This window comes from Coenobita brevimanus, chromosome 104 (assembly GCF_032717465.1).
Source record: "Coenobita brevimanus isolate Jiangsu-jjx chromosome 104, ASM3271746v2, whole genome shotgun sequence".
In the NCBI taxonomy this organism is placed as follows: domain Eukaryota; kingdom Metazoa; phylum Arthropoda; class Malacostraca; order Decapoda; family Coenobitidae; genus Coenobita; species Coenobita brevimanus.
Genome location: NC_137057.1, coordinates 37,978,094 through 37,999,127, shown reverse-complemented (window position 1 = coordinate 37,999,127; position 21,034 = coordinate 37,978,094). Strand labels below are relative to the sequence as shown.

The following is a 21,034-nucleotide window of genomic DNA, read 5'->3' as shown; positions in this document are numbered from 1 at the left end:
TCTTTTCTATCGTTACTTCCATGGTCACTGCTCCTCAGAACTGTCTGTTTGCATCCCTCCACCTCTACGACGGGTGCGTAGCACTCGTCTAGCAACAAACTCTCATCCCTTTTCTGTCCAGCTCTCTAATGCAAGAGTTAACCGTTACTCCCAGTCCTTCACTTATGCAGCAGGTCAGCTCTGGAACTGTTTCCCTCTGTCTGTATTTTCTACTTCCTGTGACCTCCAGTCTTTCAAACGCAGTGTCTCCAGGCATCTCGAATTGAACGGATCTTGAATTTGTCTCTCTTTTGTATTTTTTTTTCTTGGAAGGAACTTTTATGCGGGCTCCTAGCCTTCTGTTCCTACTTCCTTGCATAAAAAAAAAAAAAAAGACCTATCGCTGTCAGTCACTCTATCACTTCATCTCTCTCCCTCTATGTCTGTCACTGTTTGCTTCCTGTCGTCGTCAGTCAGTCATTCTCTCAATCTATCACTTATCTCTCTAGGCCTACCTCTGTTTCTAGCACTCTGTCTGCCTCCCAACATCGCTCCCTATAAAGAAAAATACCGACAGAGATTTCAGTAATGACTCTTTCTTGACTTCCTACCTCCTTCATCTCGGTCTACGTCTTCTTCTTCCTGTGATGATTTGTTATCAATGCACACACACACACACACACACACACACACGCACACACACACACACACACACACACACACACACACACACAGGTCCCCATGCTCGGTCTGCCATTATAATAGTCAACCACAGACACGAACAGTCACTAGCAAACAGTCAAGCCAGCGGCAAAATGGGTTAGCCTAGTACAGTTGCACTTGTCAGTTAAGCACGAACACGTACAGTCAACCACGAACACGTACAATCAACCACGAACACGTTCACTCGACCACAGACACATAGTCAACCACGAACACTTACAGTCAACCACGAACACACCCAACCACGAACACGTAAAAAATCTCTGCCACTTCACCATCCATCCAGCCAGGCATTAGTTAAAAGCTGGTGTGTGAATTATTAAAAGCCTCGATATTAACGTTAGTCAGTGATGGAAACGACAAGGGAAGTGGTGGTGTTAGGTGGTGAATATTTTAAAGTTATCCCCGAGAGAGAGAAAGAGAGAGAGAGAGCGAGAGAGAGAGAGAGAGAAAGAGAGAGAGAGAGAGAGAGAGAGAGAGAGAGAGAGAGAGACAGACAGACAGACAGACAGACAGAGAGGAAGATGGTGCACTATAAGATTTTCTTAAACATGCAATTAACAAAAGCCTTTTAAGTTTTACCGAAGTTGCTTTGAAGGTACAAACCTCTGTCGCATACCGAGAGGTGTGTGTAGTCTATGTAACCACCCAAAAGAAATACAAAGTCCTCTATTTCGTGCACCGTAATGTATGGGTCGATTATGTATTCACCTAACACAATGACATATACTTCAAAATTCATGTACCGCGAAGTGTAGTAGTAGTAGTAGTAGTAGTTGCTGCTGTTGTAGTATCAGTAGTGGCAATAATAGGGAAGACCGGGTCTGGTTGTGACATTTTTTTATTTTTCCTCATTGTATCATAAGTTAATGGTATAATGATTTTTTGTGAGGAAGCAGGATCATATGTCTTTTTATTATATAGAGTATTCTTGAAACCCCCTACCCCCTGGGGGTAGGGGGGTTTCAAGAATACTCCCCCAGTATCCCTGCTTGTCGTACGAGGCGACTAAAAGGGTTGGTGGTGGGTTAGTGCCCCACCCCGTAAAAAGAACTAACTAAAAAAGCAAATAAAGCGCCTTGGACCCGGACGGACCATACGTTGACGACTAAGGAAGGGACAAAGGACATTCTGAGGGTAGGAACGTGGAAAGTGAGAGGAGTGAATGATGAAGTGAAAGAGAGAGAGATTGTCCAGGTGCTTGAGGATGCAAAAGTGGATATATGTGGATTGACTGAAACTAAATGGAAAGGTGAAAGGATGAGAGAATGGGAATACGGTGTAGGAATATGTGCGGGAGTCAATGAGAATGAGGGCAAGAGAGGGAGTATGTCTGATGATAAGCAAGAAGTGGAAGGAGAATATAAGAGAGTAAGGAACAGTGGGTGCAAGGAGTGTATGGGTGAGGATGAAAGTAGGTATACAAGCATGGGCGATTGTATGTGTGTATGCTCCAACAGAGGATCGAGTGGCAAGAGTGAAAGATGAGTTTTGGGCAAGAGTAGAAGCATGTATGGACAAGTTTGAGAGGAGCGAGAGAGTGCTGTTGATTGGAGACATGAATGGCAAAGTTGGGAATGTACGAGTGGATGGAGTGGTTGGTCAGTGGGGTGTGCCAGCTGAAGTAGATGGGAATGGTAGTGCTTTGGTGGACATCTGTGCTGGTAAGGGGTTGGCAATAGCCAACACCTACTTTCGTCATAAGATGATCCACCGGTATACATGGAGAGTAATGAGGAGGATGGATGGTGAACTTGTTGAACGAAAGGCAATGATAGACTACGTGTGTGTGGATGAGCGAATGAGAAGACAAGTGTTGGATGCAAGGGTGTGGAGAGGGTGGGGGAGTGGAGTCTCGGACCATCACTTAGTGATGGCCAAGGTAGAGCTGCAAAGAAAGTGGTTGAGGAGGCGAAGGGGAAGACAGGAGGAAGCAGCTCCTGTGAGAAGAGTGGAGAAATTGCAAGATAGTGAGAAAAGGACAGAGTATAAGAGCATAGTGGAAGAAAGATTGGGAAGGTATGAGCTAGAGCAGATGGAAGGGGTGGAAGAAGTATGTAAGATATTCACGGAAGAGATAAGCGCAGCGTGTGAGGCGGTTTGTGGAGTGAGGAGGAGATGCAAGGGTGTGCAAGGGACAGCATGGTGGAATGATGAGGTGAAACGAGCTGTGGAACAAAAGAAGAAGGCATATGGTGAATGGTTGGCGAGTAGAGGTAGGGGAGAAGATGAGAGAGAGAAGAGAGAGGTATATGTGAGCAGGAGAAGGGAGGTTAAGAGACTGGTGAAGGAGAGTAAGAAGAAAGTGGATGAAGAGTTTGGGAGGAATCTGAGTGTGAAATGGAGGGAGAGTAAGAAATTGTTTTGGAAGGAGGTAAAGAAAGTAAGGCAGTGTGAAAGGGGAAATAGTAGGGGAGTGAAAGATAGGAATAATAGATTGTTGGTGGAGAAGAGAGAGAAATTGAGGAGATGGAAGGAGTACTTTGAGGATTTGTTGAATGTAGAGAGTGAGAGCAGTGTGAGTATAAGTGGTTGGGGAATGGCTGGGAGAAGAAGAGTTGAGAGGAGGGAGGAAGAGATCAGTAGGTCGGAAGTAGTGGAAGCGATGAAGAAGATTAAGCTGGGAAAGGCCCCAGGAATTGATGGAGTGTGTGGTGAAATGTTTAGGTATGGGGGTGAGATTGTTGTGGAGTGGATATGGAAGTTGTGTAGATTGGCTTGGGAAGAGGGAAGGGTTCCAGAGGACTGGAAATCAGGTATAATTGTTCCTCTGTACAAAGGAAAAGGGGAGAGAGAAGTATGTGGTAACCATAAGGGTATTTGCCTTCTTAGTGTGACTGGTAAAATATATGGTAGAATACTCATTGATAGGGTTAGGCACATGACAGAGGAGCTAGTTGGAGAAGAACAAGGGGGATTTAGGAAGGGAAAAGGGTGTGTAGATCAGATATTTGTTCTAAGATGTTTAGTGGAGAAGTATCTAGAGAAGGGAAGGAAAGTGTATGCTGCCTTCATGGACTTGGAGAAAGCTTATGACAGAATAGATAGGCAAGGTATGTGGAAGGTATTAAGAATATATGGAGTGGAGGGGAAATTGTTAAGTGCTGTGAAGAGTATGTACGAGGGAGCTAGGGCTACGGTGCGAGTGGATGGTGAGCTGAGTGAGTTCTTTGATCTCAATGTGGGACTGAAACAGGGGTGTGTAATGTCTCCATGGCTGTTTAATATATATATGGATGGGGTTGTAAAGGAGGTACGAGGTAGGGCAGTGGATGTGGGGGTGGCTCTAATGAATGAGGGTGAGATTTGGAAGCTTCCGGTGTTGCTGTTTGCTGATGATACAGTATTGTTGAGTGAAGATGAATGGGAGTTGCAAGGTTTGGTGAATGAATTTGAGACAGTGTGTAGGAGGAGGAATCTGAAAGTTAATGTAAACAAAAGTAAAGTTATGGTGTTTGAGAGGAATGAAGTCACAGAGTGTGCAGTGAGGTTGGATGGTGAGGATATGGAGAATGTGAGTGCATTCAAGTACTTGGGTAGTGTGATGAGTAAGGATGGAACTTTGGGGGATGAAGTACGTGAAAGGGTACAGCAGGGAAGAAAGGTTGTTGGTACACTGAAAGCAGTGATGAGAAATAGGGAGGTGAGTATGGAAGTTAAGAAGTCACTGCATGATGGTATTGTGATCCCTACCCTGACGTATGGAAGCGAGGCGTGGACATTGCAAGAGGGGAACAAGTCAAGAGTGAGAGCAGTGGAAATGAGTTACTTGAGAGGAGCATGTGGAGTGAAGTGGAGGGACAGGTTGACGAATGAAGAAGTGAAGGAACGTTGTGGGGTAGATGTGGATGTGGTTGAAAAGATTAGGAGAAATACACTGAGGTGGTTTGGACATGTGGAGAGAATGGAGAATGAAAGACTGACTAAGAGGGTGTATGTGGGTGAGGTGGAGGGAGGGAGAGGGAGGGGTAGACCGAGGATGAGGTGGAGGGATGGAGTTGAGAGGTATATGAGGGAGGGGGGGTGAGTTGGGGGGAGGGCAGTCAAATGGCGAGTGACAGAGTGACTTGGAGGCGTTTTGTCTGCGGCCACCCTTTGCGGGATTAGGGCATCGGGCTATAGATAGATAGATAGATAGAAATGAAAGAAGACATTTTTGTCAAATGGTTAATTAAAGGTTTTTGATGGCATGTCATTCGTCACACTTTACCCCAGACGCGGGGCAACTTGTTACGCATCCCGGGGAAAATTGATATGCATGTTATAGAACTCAAATATGTCCATAATTATTCTGTTGTCATTAACATGTGAATACAGGCGTAGTGGCATACTGGATGTACTGTATGTAAAATTAAATTATATCGCTATCATGCGTTCAGTCACTCATCACAATCTCTGTCAGTAACTGAGTTATTCAGTTGTGCAGTTGCTATCATTCAATTACTCCCCCACCGTCACCAGCACTCACTGAATCACCCACTTGTTCCATTTTCAATATTTATAGATAGACAGAGAGATAGATTTAAATAAATTGAATTATATAGACAGACTGATTGACTGACACAGATATATAAATGAAGGAATAAATTGGTAGTTTGGGAAAGACAGATAGATATAGAGAGATATATTAGGTAGATAGATAGATTGACTGACATAAGCTGACAGATAAACACAGATACCACCTAGATCTACCTAAGATTACCTTTACACCGCTCACTAACCAATATGTTACTTTTATTTTACTCTGTACTGATCTGCACCACTTTTATATGATTATTATACCCAACTCGTTTGACTGCTGCCTCCATGACAGTCTGTTTTCCATGGGTGATGCCAGGCATAGTTGAAGTGATTAGCTGAAAATATTGAGATAATGTACTACTGCTGTCTCTCGAATGGGGTAAATTAATACTGTAACAACTAACCCATAACAAGAAAACCAATACTGGTGTTCTGTACACTTGGCCATTTTATATTTATAAAAATGACACCACCACCATAAACCTTCGCTAATTTCATAGCCTCTTCACATATATGGTTCAACACACCAGGTGACTCAGCTGCACCAATATGTAACCTTCATATATCAAAACAACTTTGAACATGGAAACAAAAATTTGACAGTTAAAATATCCATTTTTTTTCTCATAGCTCTTACTCAAGCAACGCCTGCAAGTTGCCACTTCAGGCTCTACCATTGCATGAAAGCTGCATAACATGGCGACGACCACTGCCTCATCTGTACACTAATCATGGAGATATTGAAGGTGTAACAACTTGGACATGTAACAACTAGACCAGGTCTCGCCACTAAGCAGCTGCAACTCTAGCTCATCTAAATGTGAATCTGGTGGACTGCAGGAGGAAGCTACTCTCCTTTTGCAGTCCACCATCTCCCCTTGGGGGATAGAAAGGGAATTGAGAGATGCCTGTATAACCAAGCAGCGGAGCCACTTGGTCATATCGGTGCCACCACGAGAAGGCGTCCTACTCCATGCCATCAAGAATGCTATCCCATGTATCTAGCACAGTCACGCTTCAAAGTAGCGTGTCAAGATGTAGTGCGGAAGTGCCTGGACATCTTTCGGAGCCACAGTACACACTCTTACTAGATAAAATATTCAAGGGACAATATTGTGATGTAAGTTTACGTTCTGCCATGACATAGTGGCAATACCCGTTTGCAGACTCCCAGGACGCGAGTTTGCCTGGACGCGGAAAGTGAACCGTACTGTTCGCTTGTCCACGTAAATCATCGTTAGCCCACTTTTGCAGGCATCTGGTAATGGACGGATCGTGAATTTGGCTTTCTTTTGTTCGCTCTCTCAGATTTTCGTCCATTTGCAGGCTACTGGTAGTGAATGGATCATGAATTTGGCTCCTTTTGTTCGGTTTCTTAGATTTTCTTCCATTTGCAGGTATCTCAAAGTGGACGGTCATGAATCTTTGCTTTCTTTTGTTCTTTTCGAGGAAAGATGAAAATTTCTGCTAGTTTCCATCCTGTGGTTCTCTCTACTTTGCATAAGCAAGCACTCTCTCTCCTTCTCCTGCAGTCACTCTCTCTCCTTCTCTTGCTGTCATTCCCTCTCCTTCTGCTTTTGCTGTCTCTCCTTTCCCTCCTGCCATTCTTTCTCCTTCTTCTACTGTCACTCTCTCCCCTCCTGCTGCTGTCACTCTCTCTCCTTCTGTTGCCACTCTCTCCCCTTCTACTGCTGTCACTTTCTCTCCTTCTCCTGCTGTCACTCTCTCCCCCTCTACTGCTGTCACTCTCTCCTCCTACTTTCATTCTCTCCCCTTCTCCTCCTGTCACTCTCTCCCCTTCTTCTCCTGTCATTCTCTCTCCTCCTGCTGTCACTCTCTCTCCTTCTGCTCTCACTCTCTCTCTACGGCTCTACATCCTCTCCACAGTGCTTCTTGACAAGCACAATATTATAATGTTATTTATTTTGTTAGTTATTATTCTGCATTCAAAATGGAGATAGCAATATTACGTCAAGTTAAATACGTACAAAGTATAGTTTAGATGGTTGTGGAGTTGGCTGACTGACTTACTGATTGACTAACTCATTGACTAATTGACTGACTGGCTAACTGGTTGGCTGGTTGGTTGGCTAATCATTAAGTCTACAGTACATATATAATCAGTGTTAGAGAATGTTGCTCTGCTCCTGTAACATAGTGGCGATGCAGGTTTGTTACACGTACTCATACAGACTCCAAGCACGCGAGTTTGTAGATGTGCGAAAATTGGGTTGGTGATTTTACGGTGGTCTGGTTATTTAGCTGGTTGGTTGGTTGGTTGGTTGGTTAGGTGGTTGGTTGGTTGGATGGATGGATGGGTACTTTATGTGATATTTCGACTGTGTTGTTGGTTGACTGGTTGATTTTGACAAAGTTGCACTGCCCATTTGTTCGTGTTTTCTCGATAACACACACACACACACACACACACACACACACACACACACACACAATTTACCACCATTTCCACGTAAGCTGATACATACACAAGATTCTCTCTCTCTCTCTCTCTCTCTCTCTCTCTCTCTCTCTCTCTCTCTCTCTCTCTCCATTACAACATTCGAAGTAAATAACATTATCCATGTGCAAGCCTGCGTCCTCCTCGGTGATAAAATATTGACCTTCTCGTGCTAGTGGTGGTGTAAGTGTGCGTGTTGGTAGCCTCTTGGGTGTGATGGCGTGAGGGGCGTAGGACGAGTACATAATTGTGGAAATGGCTGGGTACACATATTTGTGATTTACTGCCAGCTGGGTTGTGATATGTATAAACCCTCACTATTATCTGAATGTAGAAAGACAAAGAAATTAAGATCATCATCCAGGAACCATCATGATTATCATCATCACCATATGTTAATTTTCATGTATTGTTGATCTGCCTGTGATATATATATATATATATATATATATATATATATATATATATATATATATATATATATATATATATATATATATATATATATATAAGGATGGAAGTTTCGACGGTGAAGTGCTTGAAAGGGTTCAACAAGGAAGAAAGGTTGCTGGTTCCTTGAAAGCAGTGATAAGAAACAGGGAAGTGAGCATGGACAGTGGGAAAGTTACTTCATAACAGTATTGTGATACCAACTCTAACGTCTGGAAGTGACGCTTGGACTCTTCTGTCTGGAATGACAGAAATCAAGAGTAAGAGCAGTGGAAATGAGTTGTTTGAGAAGAGTCTGTAGAGTCACATGGAGACACAGACTGACAAATGAGGACGTGAAGGAGCGTCGTGGTGTGAATGCAGATGTGATATGAAGCGTTAGGAGGAACACACTGAGGTGGTTTGGCCATGTGAAAGGAAGGAGAATGAGGGACTGACGAGGAGAGTGTATGTGAGTGAGGTGGAGGGGGGGAGAGGGAGGGAGAGGGCAAGGGTGAGATGGAGGGATGGAATTGAGAGGTATATGAGAGAGAGGGGTGTGAGCTGGAAGGAGGGCAGTGAAATGGCGGGGGACAGGGCGACATGGAGGCGATTTGTTTGTGGCCACCCGTTACGGGATTAAGGCGTCTGGCAATACACACACACACACACACACACACACAAAACGTTCTCGCTTGCCATCTGGTAGACGGGAGTTCGCCCCTCGCTCAGGTTGCGAAAAGTTTCACTGACGAAGTGGGTGGTTACTGTACCCCTTGAGCAAGGGGACGGGTGTGTGGGTGTGTGAAGGTCACAGCCTTGCCCTTAGATCGGACTATATGAGCTCTCAGCTCCCTTCCGGGAGGGTAAAATGCTGACGATCACGACCATCAAGTGATCCTGACCGACCCGGTGAATTACACACACATAGATAGATAGATATAGATAGATAGATAGATATGTATGTATGTATAATCATTCACTGATATTTAAAATTCGGGAAAAATGACAAAAATGTAAGGAGAAAAAAATACTATGATCATTATCATCATCTGGCCATTTTCATGTATTGTTAACCTGCCTATGTTACAATATACAATCTTTCGTTGTTATTTGAGTGTTGAAAATACTTACCAGAAGTGACCAAACCTTCATTGTCTTTTTTTTTTTTTTTTTTTTTTTTTGTGGAAAGATATGGCAAAAATTACCATCTGTATACAGTAATAAAAAGTAGAATGCACTCAGAAAGCACATACACCTGCCAACGCCATTAAAATTTGACTTACTACTGTAATTCCTCTTTCCTGCCAGACAAATACTATTATGGTCTCACAGCCAGTTCATTCTACCGTCTCAGTCTGTGCTGTTACACAATCGAGGAGAGCACATACCCCCACCAAAGCCGATATAATATGTGATTTATTCCTACAGTACTTCCAGATTCGGGTCCGCCTCAAAATCTAATCAAAATTTCTTTGACCCAATACTCAACTATCCACCAGAATTCACTGAGGTCCGATAGCAAGGTTTTGAGATATGTTTTAGACAGAAAGACAAAGAAACAGATGCGAGTGAATACATAATCTCCTCAAGCTTCATTGCCGGAGGTAGGATTAAAAAAAAAAAAAAAGATCCTTCATCACTGAGAAGGTTTTAAACTGACCTTGAGCTCCAAGTGTTTAGGGGAAGTTGGTGTGGGGCAGGTAAGAAAAAAGAAGGGGGCCATTTTGTAAATTACAGAGCTGAAATAAGGGAAGTAAACACCTAAAATTTTTGCTGGTTTAGCCTTGGGAGTCTGTGCTGGAGGGCTGGCTGGGTTACTTCAGCCAGTGTGTTGATATGGTGGGTAGAGTGGATGGGAGTGGGGAGGTGGAGTGGGTGTGTGGGTAGGTGGGAATGGGCGACGGAGTGAGATAATGGGTGGGTGGTTGTGTGGGGATGGACAAACGGAGTGGATGAGTGGGTAAAAGGGTGGATGGGAGGGTGTGGGTTACTTTAGACAGCATGCTGACATGGAGGGATGAGTAGGCGGGGTGGAGAGAGAGATTGGTTGGGTGGGTGGGTAGATGTGGGGGGTGGACTTATGGGGTGGGAGTGTGGGTGGGTGGATGGAGATGAGCTACTTTATACAGCGTGGGATCGGTGGGTAAGACCGGACAGATGGCGTAGGTGGGTGAGAGGGAGTGGGCAAACGAAGTGGATTTTAACCGGCAGAAAGTAGACGGAGTGGATACATGGTGTGAAGTGGTGGGTGAAGTTGAACAGACTGAGTGGGTGAATGAGTGAGAAGGAGTGGGTAAGTAAATGGGTAGGGGTGGACAAATGGGGTAGACAGATGAGTGAGGGTAAGCATATGGGATGGGTAAGTGGGTAAGGGTGGGTTTAGTCGTGGGTGTAGTTCTGTATATGCAATTCTTTATAATGTCAAATTGAGATAAAGATGACAGGAATAATCACAAGTTAAAACTCTAAGGTTATAATATGTAATGTTTCGACACGAGGCCTTTGTCACACAAATTGACAAAACCAGGTATTTTTTTATAGTGAAACCTGAACATCATACCATTTTATACCATACATGCATAATACCACTTCACTGTGTGTTGGAGAGGGACTCCTTCACGTAGTGGCACCGATATAACCGTACGACACCACTACCCGGTAATATAAACATCCCTCATGTCCATCTATATCCATCAAAGAAGGACGAATGGAGAAACGCACATGTAGCTTGTAGCCCATTAGGTTCATGTTTCATTTGAACCTCGGGCTACTACTACTACTACTACTACTACTACTACTACTAGTACTGTTGTTGTTGATGATGTAGTTGCTGCTACTGCTGCTGCTAGTAATACTTCTACTATTACTACTACTACTACTACTACTACTACTACTGCTACTGTTATCCTACTACTACCACCAGCACCACCACCACCAAACTGACAGCAATATATGTCCACCAAAACTCGTCTAATGCAGGTATGATTCCTTCGCTGGTTCCTCGAAGACTCAATCCATCAGTGTCTCAAGATGCATCAGTACACCTTCACTTATCCTCCTACCTGCCTAATGGTAATCTCTAAGAAAATCAGTATGTTAAGCTCAGGTACTGGATGGCAGGAGGTAAGAAGAAGGAGGAGGAGGAGGAGGAGGAGGAGGAAGAGGAGGAGTAGAGGAGGCGAAGAATAAGAAGAAGAGGAAGAGGAGGAAAAGAAAGGAGAAAGAAGTGGAGGAGGAGGAAGCGTGGAGGAGGAGAGGAGGAGCAGGAGAAGTAGAAGAGAAAGAAGTGAAGGAGGAGGAAGAGGAGGAGAGAATGAAGAGGAGGAGGAGGAGGAGGAGATTAATTCAACCATCCCTAAACAATTAAAATCCAGCCCACAGTTTGTCCAATATGAAATTGTTTAATCGATTTTTTTTTGCATCACCTAATGAATATATGATAAAAATTTTTCGTGCTTACCATCCATAAATTTATTTGGATAATCGCTTGTGGTGTTTTTGTGTTTGTTGCTGGTTTAATGGAGAAAAAGTTAATTATTACACCCGCACTCGCGAAGGGACAGCAGGTGGTGTGTTTTGAGATGTGTGTGTGTGTGTGTGTGTGTGTGTGTGTGTGTGTGTGTGTGTGTGTGTGTGTGTGTGTATCGCTAAGATCCAATATACTTAAACATGGCAGTCTTTATATCTTCTATCTTCATCATATATCAAAATCCATTGTACGTTGCCGTAATGACTCAGGTAAAGCAATATAAATAACTCTAATATATGAGCAAACACATACAAGCCACTCCCAAGACTGTGTGAAAGATTGCGTGAGATATATTGCCTGCCCAAGTGGGGAAGATGGGTGACAAATGTACAGTATAATTCTAGGTGCAAGAAAAGTCAAAAATTCATTTAGACTTTCGGAGGTGTAGATAATGATACAATCTCTCTCTCTCTCTCTCTCTCTAAGCCTTTCTTTTTCCTCCCCAGACAACTCAGTATGGCAAGATACACTCAAGGAAGCGCCCGTATCCAGCATTCCACCTTAAGCCGTCCTTCCATCACAAGTTCGACGGGGAAGACGGTCAGGGTGGTATCCGGAACTACTGCCATGCTGCCTTGTGGGATCAGGAACTTGCATAACTATACGATGAGTTATTCTGCGTTATTCAAGGAGAAGGTTATTCTTGAGTGGGAAGTATGGGAGAATTAGTATTTATGATTTAGAGGTGAAGTTAGGGACATGGAAGGTACATCGTTGGTTGCATGTTGTTGTATAAGGGAATGACTATGGTAAGTTGAGAGAGAGACTAAATATAAACATAGATATGCATATACAGATAGACAGATAGATAGATTGATGGACAAATAGATTGTGACAGATATTGTGTGTGTGTGTGTGTGTGTGTGTGTGTGTGTGTGTGTGTGTGTGTGTGTGTGTAATGAAAACCATAGCCACATTCCCCTGACACTTTTCAAATTTACATAACTACACAGGTGAGCTGAGAGTGGGTCGCGTGGGCCATTTACAGTTTACATAAGTACAGGTAAATAGAAGGTGTTGTACAGGCCATTAACAGGTGTACATACAGGCAAGAATACATAGGCAGGTGGCTTTGTTGGGTTAGGTTAGGTTCTTTTAGGTTAGGAAAGGTTAGGCTGGTTAGGTTAGGTTAGGTTAGGTTAGATTTGGTTAGGCAAGGTAAAGTTTGGTTAGGTTAGGTTAGGTAAGGTAAGGTTAGATTAGGTTAGGTAAGGTTAGGTTAGGTTAGGTTAGGTTACAGTAGGATAGGCAAGGTAAAGTTTGGTTAGAGTAGATGAGATTAGGTAAGGTAAGGTTAGGTTAGATTTGGTTAGGTTAGGCTAGACTGGGTTAGGTTGGGTTAGGTTAGCTGTGAAATAGGTAGAAATTCATAGCATATAGGTAGATACTTGGAAGGTATAAAGGACAACAAAACCAGTATTTAGAAATAGGTTCTAATGGAAGCTGCTTGAACGTAAAACAAAGTAGGAATTATGGGATATGGGGTAAGATCAACGGGAAGTGGTTGAACATTATTGAAAAAGTTTAAATTTTGGAAAGTGGTACAATGAATTACTGAAGCAATCATTCTTCATATCATGAAGCTATTTATCCTAGTTCTTGGATGGCCTCGCAGAAAAGGGTCAGTGATAAGGAAGAAAAGAAAAGAAAAACTCTCTCCCTCCATCTCATCATCAAACTGTGAGTATATTAATTCCAGGACTCAAGTAGAAAGCTTTGCAATAGGTAGGCGATATATAAGTAAGTAGGTAACCAAGGAAGGAAAGTAAGAGGGAAGATGGCCACTCCATTAAAACACATGGGACAGTTACACCACTTCACCACGAGAGGCCCTTTATAAGCTGGGTAAAACTGCCTGACTGAAAGAAGAATCAAAGGTGAATAGTTATCAGAGTTAACGGGTTTATAATGAGTGTTTAGAATCTTTTCAGTCCTGGATGTTGTCTAAAAATGGAATAAAGTGAATGTGTGTGTGTGTGTGTGTGTGTGTGTGTGTATTGAGAGAGAGAGAGAGAGAGAGAGAGAGAGAGAGAGAGAGAGAGAGAGAGAGAGAGAGAACCCACATCTATCACATCCCTAACCTAACCAAACATCCATTAATCTCTGTCCCAGAGGTGTCATGGGTCAGAGGGAGAGACATTCGACTACTGACCACAAAATCTGTCACATACACGTCCGATACAAGGTTCATCTCTGTCAATCCAGCAGGAGGGGAAGAGTGGATCCTGAAAATACACTACGTCAGAAGAAGCGGTGCGGGGCCTTATCTGTCAGGTCTCCCCTACCCCGCCCATCACCACACTGTCAAACTCACTGTCACCTAGACATGAGAGGCACCCAGTTTCTTGCTGCAGCCTCCACAAACCCACAACATCCACTATATTACATGGCAGCACATCCAACCACACCAAGGAACATCAAAACAACACCCACCGCTCGCTGGTGCAGTGGTAACGTTCTCGCTTGCCAACTGGTAGACGGGAGTTCGCCCCTCGCTCAGGCTGCGAAAAGTTTCACTGACGAAGTGGGTGGTTACTGTTCTCCTTGAGCAAGGAGATGGGTGTGTGCTGGTGTGAAGGTCACAGCCTTGCCCTTAGATCGGACTATATGAGCTCTTAGCTCCCTTCCGGGAGGGTAAAAGCTGACTATCACGACCATCAAGTGATCCTGACCGACCCGGTGAATTACAAATACTGTCATCTTTCCCTCCTCGCCCACCTCAGACTAGCTTCCAGAAGCATATCCACACTCAGATCACTCGCCGCTCCATTCAGTCACTAAAAGACAACACACAGCTGCATGCACGGCCTCCTGACATCCACCCTTCTGAATCCTATCTCCCTCGTGAGGACAGAGTCCACCTGGCAAGGCTGAGATGTGGGCACCATCCAGCTCTCTTAAGCTACCAGAAGAGGCTGGATGACCCCGTCGCTGATGCCTGTCCAGGATGCAACACAGCACCCCATCCTATTAAGCACATAATGCAAGACTGCATTGCACACAATCACCTACGCCAACAACACAACATACACTCTTTGAGAGCTCTGCGGGAAAGCACGGTCTCGGCCATGGCCTTCCTATGGGACTCGGGGCTGTTCGGCCAGACTGCCTAGGGAACAACTACCACTACTACTCACTGTCCAAGGTAACCTAACTTTTGGCGGCAAGTTTACAATTTTAATTATATATATATTTTTAGTCACCACCTTATTAATCTTTTCAACAGGAGGAAGTGTTCTTTTTTTTTTCATTTTTTCTTTCTGTCACTGGACGATGCAAGGTAACTTTTTTTTTTTTTTCTACGTGTACCTATTTCTTATTTTGGTCACTTACCTCTATAGCTGTGGCCTTTTTTAGTTTCATTCAACAAAGTAACTAATTTTTCTGGGCTAGTCCCTCTCTCTCTCTCTCTCTCTCTCTCTCTCTCTCTCTCTCTCTCTCTCTCTCGTCACTAATTCTTAACCTTTTGAGTAAGTGGATATTTTTTTTTTTTTTTTTTTTTTGCTAGGACGAACGATTCAAGGTAGCTGCCTCTCTAGATGAGTTTATTTATTTATTTATTTATCTCTGGCACTCATTTATATCTAAACTGTAACCCTTTGTCTCCCCCCACCGCCACCCCGGCATTGTCAATTTCACTGTAATAAAAAAAAAAAAAACATGCTTTTTGAGAGAGAGAGAGAGAGAGAGAGAGAGAGAGAGAGAGAGAGAGAGAGAGAGAGAGAGAGAGAGCAGTCCCTATCAGTGAAGCCCAACACACACACACACACACACACACACACACGTAAAAATGTGTCTGCTCCCAAATCAAGTTTTTCAACAATTTCTCTTAAAACGAATAAATTCGTCAGGACATAACCAGAAAAAGGTTTAAAAAACAGGCCATTATTGTGACAGAATTTAGTCCCTAATCAGTACATATCAACACACACAGAAGGAGGGGGGGTAAATGTGTGTGTGTGTGTGTGTGTGTGTGTGTGTGTGTGTGTGTGAACCATGGCCTCAGTAATGTCATTATTATTGCTTCGACCCAGGGCACCAAACGAGGTCATTAGCGTTAGTCCAGGTTCCAGGCCATCAATCAGTCTATCTATTTATCTATTTGTCCATCTATCTATCTATCTATCAGTCCAGATTCGTGGCCATAATGCAATCTGTGCTGCCAGTAATATAGTCTGCTTTTATAACAGGTGGAAATTTGTGTTGGGGGAATGTTGACAGTATAGGTAGGCATGGTGGAATCTGGCTTTATCTTTATTTATTTATATGTCTATATAAACATCTATCTGTCAATCTATGTATCTGTCTATCAGTCTATCCATTAATCTATCTAGGTGTGCCGAGCAGAGGGGTACGCTGTACAAGTCTACGTTACTAATCACTTCCTGACTCATCAAATTTTTTAGCCACTCACTTCTTTTGTGCATATTTTTTTTATCCCCTGAGATAGCAGGTTTTCATTATTGTGTATTTTCTAGTCCTCAGGTGTACTCTTGCAAGCTTCCACTTGAGCCTTGACGCTGCACTTCAACTGTTCTTATATTTCTAAAGCACTTCTGGAACTGTCTTCCTCTATCTGTATTTCCTTCCGTCTATGACCTCCAGTCTTCCAAACGCAGAAATGAACAAATTTTGAATTTGGCTCTATTATATTTTTTTTTTTTGGGGGGGTGAACAATCTTACGAGCTTTTGTTTCCTTGATCCTTAAAAAAAAAAAAAAAGGCTTCGGTATTCATTAGTTTCCGTTATCACTTCAAATATCACCGTACGTAGGTAAAATTTTATCCCACTACCAGAAGCCGCAGAAACAGTCAAATCGAGGAGAGAGGTGTATGTGCAGTCTGGACCTCGCCTAAAAGTGGTGTCAAGTCCAAGGGTGTCCATCTTTCGTAAATCACTGGCTAATCAAAATATCCTTCAGTTATCCAGTAAAACACCCTTCCCCCCATCAACAGAGGCCGTGGCAACAGTAGAACCGAGGAGAGAGGTGTACGTGCAGTCTGGAAATCGCCTGGAAGTGGTGTCCCAAGTCCAGGGCTGTCAACTGCTAAGCCATTTACAGTCTTTTAGCTACTGTTTCCGTCCTTCAGATATCCGTTTAAACAGCTACTTCTCCATCAACAGAGGCAGTGGCAACAGCAGAACCGAGGAGAGAGGTGTACGTGCTGTCAGGAAGTCTCCTGGAAGTAGTATGTCAAGTCCAGGGATGTTCCCCTCCAGCCTTCCTCGCCTGGAACAGAGGAGGCCAGCCCATTCTCACCCCTAAGGCTAACGATTTCCAGGTCACCGATAACAACGTGACGACGACTGTTTCCCGATTCACCTTGTCTCGATCCCACGCCACGCCCTCCGATTCTGAAACCTACACTTGCACTTCCACGTGTACAGAGCCGCTGAATGTTACGGTGCACGTGTTGAAAGGTGAGATGCGAACCACTGAGCCATCTGACATAGCTCTAGTTTAGGTCTTGCTAACTTCTAAGGTGGTATTTATCTTACGAGGGACCTGTAGTAATTAAAAGGTAAATGAAAGATGTATCTAACACCACTAGTAAGAAGTGTCTCAAATATGCACTCTGATGTATATAGGGTCATTAAAAATTACGGTGCAGGTGTTTAGCAGTGAGCTTTGGCATTAATACTTTATCCTTGCAACCACTTACCTATTTTATTGATCTGAGAAGGTCCTCGCACTGTCACATCACATACCACGTTCCTTCTTACTCGTGCAGCCACACCACACACTGCCATATCACATACAGCCACATACAAATCACGTTACCTCATTCTGCCACATAACACACTGCTACCTCAAACTACCACCTCACACTACCACTCCTTACTTTACCACTCCTTGCACTAACACATCTCACACTCCCACACCAAACACTGCCACATCACACACCACCACACAACCACAACACACACACTGACACACCTAACACTTTCACACCACTCTCTGTCACATGTCAGCTTACAACACCTCACACTGCCACACCCAACACTACCACACCTCATACTATTTCACATCACATCGCCACATCTCAGTCTCATTTCACATACCCTATCACTCCTCATACTTCTATACCCCACACTGCCACATCTCACACTACCACACATTACTCTACCACACCACACACTACCACACCTCGCTCTACCACACACCACACTACCGCTCCTCATACTACCACACCTCACAGCCACACCATAAACTACCACATCTCATACGACTACATCTCACACTACCCCTCCTCACACTACCACACCTCCCCATTGTTATTAAATACAGACTTATCTAACACAGTGCTATCCAACATTCCAAATCGCTTCAATATGTAATAGGAATCCAAAAGCATCTATAACAACACGTGTTATGAGCTGGATATTAGGCAACATCATAGTCACTGCAGTTTTCAATATTTCCAGCACATGAGTCATACCTGTATACGTGTTAACCATTTTTTTATTGAGAGTTTTAGAGATATACACTTTGATTACATAGAGTTTGGAAAGTTTGGGTACAAAAGACATTATAATTTTTCATATTACCAACCTATATATTTCAACACCACACACTGCACTACATCACACTGCCACACCCTACACTTCCACACCAAACTCTGCCACACCTCACACTACCACACCACACACTCCCAAACCTCACACTGCCACATCACACTCTGCCACATCTCACATTGCCACACCACACACTGCCACACCTCACACTGCCACATCACACACTGCCAAACCTCACACTACTACATCACACTCTGCCACACCTCATATTGCCACATCACACACTGCAACACCTCACGCTGTCACATCACCCACTGCCACACCTCACGCTGCCATATTACACACGCTGCCAAACCACAGACTGCCAAATCTCACACTGTCACACCACTACTGCCACACCACACATTGCCACAACTCACACTGCCACACCTCACACTGCCAAACCTCACACTGCCACACCTCACACTGCCAAACCACACACTGCCACACCACACACTGTCACATTACACGTTGTCACACCACACACTGCCAAACCATAGAGAGAGAAAGAGAGAGAGAGCGAGACAGACAGACAGACAGACAGACAGACAGAGACAGAGACAGAGACAGAGACAGACAGACAGACAGATAGGCAGAGAGATAATGACGTCCTCTGACCTAACATAATAAAATTAATTCCGTAATGCATGACTATCCACGAGTAATGAGGTCAGATGAAGGTGATGCAACAGGTCATTGACGATGGATCCATGCACATTGACTACACTCACTTCACACACACACACACACACACACACACACACAGGTAATAAGCCCAAACCAGAGTTCATGCAGGTAATATCAGGTGTGCAGCTTAGTGATGCAATATACATTTCTCATGAACCTCTCCACGAAAGTCATAGGATACAACACACGCATCACCTGTATATTAATATTCCTTAGAGATAAAGCCCAAAGGAAGACTGCTTCTCTCTCTCTCTCTCTCTCTCTCATGACGAACCCTCATATTTTCCCTACGAACACCAGCAAGATCTAATTATTATCACTTATATATTATCACTTATATCGTTTATCACTGTTAATAACTCACAGTGCATAAAGTAAAGAATTTCAGATTTGTCCCTTTAATTTCATATTTATAATAAGATTCTTCTTATTATTAAGACTCTAGGGCTGGTATTTTCGTCGGGTAAGGAGTATCGGCATCAGTAGCGTAATCAGTGGTATCGGACCATTTTTAGACTATCGGTATCGGAATCGGTATCGGCTGATTTTCTGCCGATACTTGAATTTAGTGCGTAGCGTATCACTCACTGGAAGCTACTTTGTTAAATAGAAGTTGGATGTTTTATATGGATGAAAATGTGGTAATGAGCCACATCTGGCACCATGGACATGTACGAGACAGGTTGGAAGCCCCGCATCAGCGGCTCAGGGCCCTGCCACAGCCCTCACACGACAGGCACCACCCTCCCTCACTGGTATCGGTATCGGTATTGGTAGTGGTATCGGTATCGGGCCAGTTTTGTGGTATCGGTATCGGTATCGGTCAAAATTTTGGTATCGGTACATCTTTACCCAACACCTCTTCCTTACCGATTTATTTTTTGATATGGCTGGCTAATATCCTTTTGAATGTTATTTATGACGAGTATGTTGATACTAGAACGATATAAGTAACATGGAAGAGGACTGCAAGGTGTAATAAGCAAAATAAATCGCTTTGGGAAAGGTGTTAGGGCGCTTCCTTAGCAGACATGAAACGGGTCCAAGACTTTACAAGTATGCTACGAACGCTTGCTATAAATTTGTATCAATGTGTCACTATCAGTTTACTTATTACTATCTCTTTTTACTCTAACTTGGCCTAAAACTGTTATCTCTTTATTTTGAATGCTGTTGTGTAATAATGGATTTACACTAGAATATGGTGCTACTCACAGTGAACTGCTATGGAAAGGATGTAGAGCCGTAGTAATATCTTTTTCTGTCACTGAGCCACGTGAAATAAGCTACAAGAGGACAAAACCTGGGCCAAGTTAGAGTGAAAAGAGTACAATTATTGCCTTATTATGTATCACTTTGTATCATTGTCGTTATTATCATTATCATTCTTATCACTATCATTCTCATTCTTTATCACTCATTATTATCATACTTTATTATCATTATCATTATCACTCATTATTATCGGACAATATTATCAGTCTTTAATATCACTGTCACTATTCATCACTGCTATTATTATCATTATCATACTTCACTGTCTTTATTATCACTCATTATGTACAACTTATTACTAATCTCCCTAATTAAATTTCATGATATTATTTTCAGGCGAGGAATTAGCTTCCATGCAACACCACAACACTTCCTGCCTACCTATCCTACCCACGAGCCTAGTCTGTTCATTAGTAGCCTCTGTCAGCCTACTCCTGCTCACTGGGTCCTGGACTGAGAGCCTGCTGCAGTGCCCCCAGCGAGGAGGAGCGCCCCGTTTTCTGTCACACTGGCCCCCGTGCCCCCCCTCTCTGTCGCACCCCGCCTCAACCACCAACACTCAGGCAGGGTGAGGCAGGGAGAGGCATAGCACTAGAAGGGTTAAGGCTTACCCAGGTGAGGAGGGGGTTAAGTTTGTGTAGGTAGGTAGATAGACTGATGAATAGAGTGGAAGGTTTACTAACGGACAGAAAAATAGGAAGGCAGTACATGAGAAGAGATTTATCGAGAGAGAGAGAGAGAGAGAGAGAGAGAGAGAGAGAGAGAGAGAGAGAGAGAGAATGAAGGGCAGGGGGATGAGAGAAGGGGGGGGAAAGAGGGAAGGAATTAGGGCCGGGAATATTAGCAGCTATTCACATAAGCCAGCAAACCAGTT

The 21,034-nt window shown here is 43.5% G+C and overlaps 1 pseudogene; it reads left to right on the top strand.

Annotated features, from left to right (window-relative positions):
- The first annotated feature begins 11,226 nt into the window (after nucleotides 1-11,226).
- LOC145415958 (uncharacterized) lies at nucleotides 11,227-20,732 on the top strand (annotated as a pseudogene).
- The last annotated feature ends 302 nt before the right edge of the window (nucleotides 20,733-21,034 follow it).